This window comes from Dreissena polymorpha, chromosome 1, assembly GCF_020536995.1.
Source record: "Dreissena polymorpha isolate Duluth1 chromosome 1, UMN_Dpol_1.0, whole genome shotgun sequence".
Lineage (NCBI taxonomy): Eukaryota > Metazoa > Mollusca > Bivalvia > Myida > Dreissenidae > Dreissena > Dreissena polymorpha.
Genome location: NC_068355.1, coordinates 197758164 through 197764531, shown reverse-complemented (window position 1 = coordinate 197764531; position 6368 = coordinate 197758164).

Genomic DNA, 6368 nt, shown 5'->3' with positions numbered 1-6368 from the left:
TTTGATCGTTCATAAACATCGACCACAATCAACGCCGTATATCTTTTTTAAAGATATTTCTTGTTTCTTGATTAAGCAATTGTCGGACGATAGCCGACAATAATGTTTTTTTAATTAACTAATGTGATGGAAATTTTCTTATGCAAGAAACATATTGGTCACTAACCGCTAGAATGCAGCGGTCTGTATGTACCCCGCTATGCGCTGGCACTCCTTTGCCTGCGGGAGGGGGATCATGGTCCCATTTGAGTCTCTATCTCTTCTGCCTTGGGTGCGACCGTAGGGCGGCGGCCCAAGAGGACAAAAGTGGGAGGAATGTAGTGGGTACAATAGTTTTATTTTAATTGTCTTTTCCTCCATATAATGTCAATGATTATGTTGCAAAATGTACGTTCTCTATATAAAATTAAAAGCAATTATATGTATTATTTGGACAAAAATAAGATTATTTTTATTCTTATATTTTTAACCTTTTTGTCACTTAGATATTATTTTAACGCATTTGTAGTACCTTAGAAAGTTACATTTCTTGTGATTTTTATTTTAATATAACCAAGAGGATTTTTATTGTATATTATGCAGTCACATGCAGAGGGCGTAGGCCTTCTCATTTGGGCTGCGAGGGGATGTATTTGTATGATATTTTATGATTTTATTTGATAAGTTATTTTATTTGTTAAAATTTGTGAAAATGGAGTGTAAGGTGGGTGCTCATGTCCATTCATTGTGTAGACAAGAAAAGGACAGGAGAAACCTGACCTTGTTTTTTAGAATATTGAATCAAAAAGCTTTGGTAAGGCACCTGGGTTGATTTTTGTATTGATACACTCGGGTTTGGGGGCGTGTTGGGGAACTTGAGTTGATGGTGTGCTATTTTTGTTGGTACGGGCCGGTTTGTTTAAATTATAAATATATACAGGTTGACCTGTCGCTGGATATTAAACATTTGTTTTTGTGTAGTGTTTTAATAATTATATTACAGGCCAATGGGTACTGACGTTTAATGGAGATGCATTAACTTTAGTTGTGGTCTATGGCAGGCGTTGCGCCAAAAGAGAGGTCGGACGAAAGCTATACCTGACTTAGGGGAGTTAGGTCAAGGTGCTTACGCAAGGGGCACTATTACTTCATCGGTAGCGCCGGTACGATTCCTTCGCTGTGTGGCGTCGTCCCAAAAGGACAAAAGTGGGAGGAGTGTTGTGCCGGTGCCCGGTCTACAAAATGCGCACATACCTCGTGATTGGGAACCAGCGACAAATCGGTATAGTGAATGCTGGGTAGCACGAGTTTGTAGGCTCTCTTATGCACGGTTGACTGATGCGAGTAGACGTATTTTCCCAAGCTGAGTATTGCTTGGAGTAATTGTGAGCCTGAGTGAGTAATTGTGAGCCTGAGTATATGTTATATTGTATTATATTGTATTATATTGTATTTTATGTGTGTTCAACACGTATTTCCCTGGAAGGCCATTCCCAGAAGATATAAGTGAGACTGTGACTGTGTATGTGAGTCTGTGAGTTGCCTGTGATTGTGTCAATGACAGGCATTTCCCTGGAAGTGTATTCCCAGAAGTATATGTGTATGTAAGCCGGTGACTGTGTGTTTAAGTACGTATTTGCCTGGAGGTGTATTCCCAGAAGTACATGTATAGTGCCATTTTGTGACGTGCAACCGACGAGTATAGCCGCCGAGTTCCCTCGAAGACGACGAGGACGTTTGGTGCATCCTGACGAGCATTCCAGTTGATGCCCATGTGAGTAGTTTAGTAACTTGTCGTTGCTAGTAATTGCTGTAGTTGTTGACGAACCCCACAAAGAGCTAACCGTGGAAACACTACAATACTGATTCTCTCGTTTACACTTGAGTTACAGACAGAGACTAAAATTAAAAGCCAAGTTGAATACAGAATTAACTTTAGTATTCGCGCAAATAAATTAAATTTATCATTAGCCTTGGAGTACTGAGATCATTTAAACAGTACAGTATCTTTTTCTTTCCTCATAACTGACAGTGACAACATTATTTGTTGGCAGGCAATTCAAGATGCTGTGCATTTATTGACATATTCATTATTGTGTGTTATATGACAATGACATTTATTATTAACTAAAATGCATATGAATGGTACTGGTAGTTTATTAATTTAAACCCAAAACTCAAAGTTAACGCTTTAAGCGCTGGAACCAAATTTTGAAGGCCTTTGCAAACAGTTTGGTTCCAGATGAGACACCACAGATCGTGGCGTCTCATCAGGATCCAAACTGTTTGCTATTCTGATAGTATTCTTTGAAAAAAAATCGAAGAAATGGCTAATTTTAGAAATTCAGCAGATGACATTTAGCAGATGACAAATTTCCCAGCATGCAAAGGTTTAATGTATTTATATCAGTTTCTTCTGCACAGCTATTTTATAAATAAACTGAATAACCAAAATATTTTTGAAAATAGTAACACAGTTTAGTAATTCATGGCATCAAATGCATGTATCTGGCGCCAGACAACTCGCCCCAATACCAACTTGCCCCAAAACAAACTCGCATCAAAGATATGGTCACTCGCTCCAACCAAGAGACAACTCGCCCCAATTTATTTTCGTGCATCTTATTGTTTCTTTATTTAAAGTATTTTATCTTTATATTCTTTGGTAATTTAGCAAAGCACGTATATATTTTGATAAATGTGTATTTCAACAGTACATTGTATTTTGAATAAATCAAATACAGGTAATCTGAAATGCATGTATCATTATATTTGTAAAAGCCAAGAATATTCTGGATATTCCTCTTTTTTCAATTGTTTTGAATATCCTCAAGATTTGATTTCCTGAATGTTGAAGAAAACTTATTAGATAATAATACCACATATTTACAACTCACTTTTTTAATAGAGACCATAAATAGTTTTAAAAAGTGGTTTAAATTGTGTATTTACTTTTTCAAAAGGATACAACCATAATTAAACCAAGAAGTTTATGAAGAAGGGATCACTGGATTTTGTCACTTTGGTACAAGAAACAGAAAAGGTATACTTATTTAGCTGCATTTTTTTCTGTTGATTTCATTTGAGAATATTGAAATAATTTGTAGATAATGTTTTCAGATATTCAGGCAAGTTGAAATTTCATTAATTTTTTTTTATGTCATTTCACAATATTCTTGAATGGAAACAGAAAAAAACACAGTTCAACGCACTAATTGTTGATATATAAAACAAAGTCTTTGTATGTAAAACTGTGTTGCTACATGAGCAAAGAATTTAAAAAATGATCCTACACTACACTAGGTGAATATTGAAATTTTACAAAAAAATCTGACAGGAATGTTAAAAAATGGTGTCATGAAAAATAAAAAATTCTATATGTACATGTAGCTATGATCTTGTGTCAAATTCTTAGTTTTATGTTCAAAACATTTATTGTTAAATGCAGAAATGTCTTTTCAAGGATATCATAGACCACCTTACTTATACGGAAGCATAGGAGCTGTTGAAGGAAATTGCTGCCAGACAGTCAACAGTTATCACTGACAGCCTGTCCTGGCCCAGCTGGGACCATCCTCAAGCTAACCATGATGATGTGTTTGCAAGAATTGTCCATTTGGTAAAACATAATGATCCGAGCTTTGTTGTGGCATGGCCTGACAATACGGTAACAAGCCAGAGACCAGTATGTTTACTGTTGTTGAATATGACCCATTTTTCATGTTTATTTTTCTGTGGGCCTGTTTAACAGAATTAATAATGCACTTTATCTATTTCAAATATGTTATTTTTCTGTGGACTGTTTAACGGAATTATTAATGCATTTTATCTACCGGTATATCAAATATTTTATTGGCTCATCTTTTTTTTGAAAAAAAATTATGAGCTATTGTCATCACCTTGGTGCGGCGTTGGCGTCGGCGTCGGCGTTGGCGTCGGCGTCCGGTTAAGTTTTGCGTTTAGGTCCACTTTTCTTAGAAAGTATCAATGCTATTGCATTCAAACTTGGTACACTTACTAACTATCATGAGGGGACTGGGCAGGCAAAGTTAGATAACTCTGGCGTGCATTTTGACAGAATTATGTGCCCTTTTTATACTTGGAAAATTGAAAATTTTAGTTAAGTTTTGCTTTTAGGTCCACTTTTCTCAGAAAGTATCGATGCTATGGCATTCAAACTTGGTACACTTACTTACTATCATGAGGGGACTGGGCAGGCAAAGTTAGATAACTCTGGCGTGCATTTTGACAGAATTTTGTACCCTTTTTATACTTAGAAAATTGAAAATTTGGTTAAGTTTTGTGTTAAGGTCCACTTTATTCCTACAGTATCAAAGCTATTGCTTTCATACTTGCAATACTTATTAACTACCATAAGGGGACTGTGAAGGCAAAGAAATGTAACTCTGACTGTCATTTTGACAGAACTATGTGCCCTTTTTATACTTAGAAAATTGAAAATTTGGTTAAGTTTTGTGTTTTGGTCCACTTTACCCCTAAAGTATCATAGATATTGCTTTCATACTTGGAACACTCGCAAACTATCATAAGGGTACAGTAAAAGGACAAGTTGCATAACTCTGGTTGTCATTTTTACGGGATTATGGCCCTTTTTTGACTTAGTAACTTTGAATATATGGTTAATTTTTGTGTTTCGATCCACTACTTCTTAAGTATCAAGGCTATTGCTTTCAAACTTCAAATACTTTAATGCTATCATGAGGTTACTGTACCTGGCAAGTTGAATTTTGCCTTGACCTTTGAATGACCTTGACACTCAAGGTCAAATTATTAAATTTTGCTAAAATTGCCATAACTTCTTTATTTATGATTAGATTTGATTGATACTTTGACAAAACTACTCTTACCTGACATACCACAATAGACTCCACCCAAACCATCCCCTGTGCCCTCCCCCCCTCCCCCCCTTTTTTTTTTTTACGATCATGTCTTAAATGACCACCACACCCTCACAACACTATACCCCCCCCCCCACCCCCCACCCCAATTTTTTTTTTGAAACTGTTATTTATTATTTTTATTATTTTATGTTTGAAATACCGTCCAACCATCGCACCCAAGAATCACCCACCCCCCTCCCCCCACCCGAATCCCCCCCTTATTTTGTTTTTTTGTTTAAGATCATCTCACAAATTACCAACACACCCTCACACTTTACCCCCCCCCACCCCACCCACCCATTTTTTTTGTTTTTTTTTTATAAATTAGGTAAGAGTAGTTTTGTCAAAGTATCAATCAAATCTAATCATAAATAAAGAAGTTATGGCAAACACAAATATTTATTTTTATTATTTTATGTTTGAAATACCGTCCAACCATCGCACCCAAAAATCCGCCCCCCACTCCCCCCCACCCCCCCCCCGAAATTTTTTTTTTTTGCGTATTTTTTTCTCATTTTTGGAAGATAATGTAATAAATTCCACACCCCCACACTATGCTCTTCACTCCGCCCCTCCCTCCTTTGTGATTGAAAATGAGAGTCCCTTCACCTTTGAAAAGAAAATAGATGAGCGGTCTGCACCCGCAAGGCGGTGCTCTTGTTTGTCTGTGGGCCTGTTTAACCGAATTAGTAATGCATTTTATCTTTATCAAATATTGTTGCTTGTAATATGAATATAGAACACGTAAAACTACTCGTGTAATTGTCTCAGCTTAAAATTAAAAGTGTAGAAAATTTAACTCATTTACTGTCGAAACAGTGGCCATTATGTTCCTGCATCTTTAAAGTTGGACAATAACAGCTAATATATATATATATATATATATATATATATATATATATATATATAGATTTAGCAAGGGGTTTTGAGTTTTTTTATGTGTTCATATTTTTCAGAAAAAGGGTTAAGTGGTGACTGATCCTCTCACCCTCCTTATCCAGGAAACGTTTCGGAACAACGTGTTGGCACTGAAGATGTGGAGGACACAGATTGATCACAGTACATCCTTTGGTTACATGAACACCTTCAACGGGACGACAACAAAACTGTACCTGCCTTTTTTTTTGAAAGGAAGTAGTTAATAAAGTTATTGTTAACAGCTTTTTTAGTCTTGTTGTTTAAGAATGCTTGCAACATTTAAGTGGATAAACGGTTGTTTTAAATTTGAAGCTTCAGTAATGCATTCTTTATTAAATGATGTAATCTTATTTCTTTCAATATAGTGTAAATAATAAGAATATAATTATCCTTTGTATACAAAATGAAAACCAAGTTTACTGTTCTATTAATCATTATTTATTTATCTTGTTCTTTTGTCAGAAATATTACAGGGGCATACATACAGTATTCCTTAAATAAAAGGGGCAGTTCTTAGAAAATTAACATGTATTTTAGCAATGCATATTCAAACTTTTTCCACATTTATAA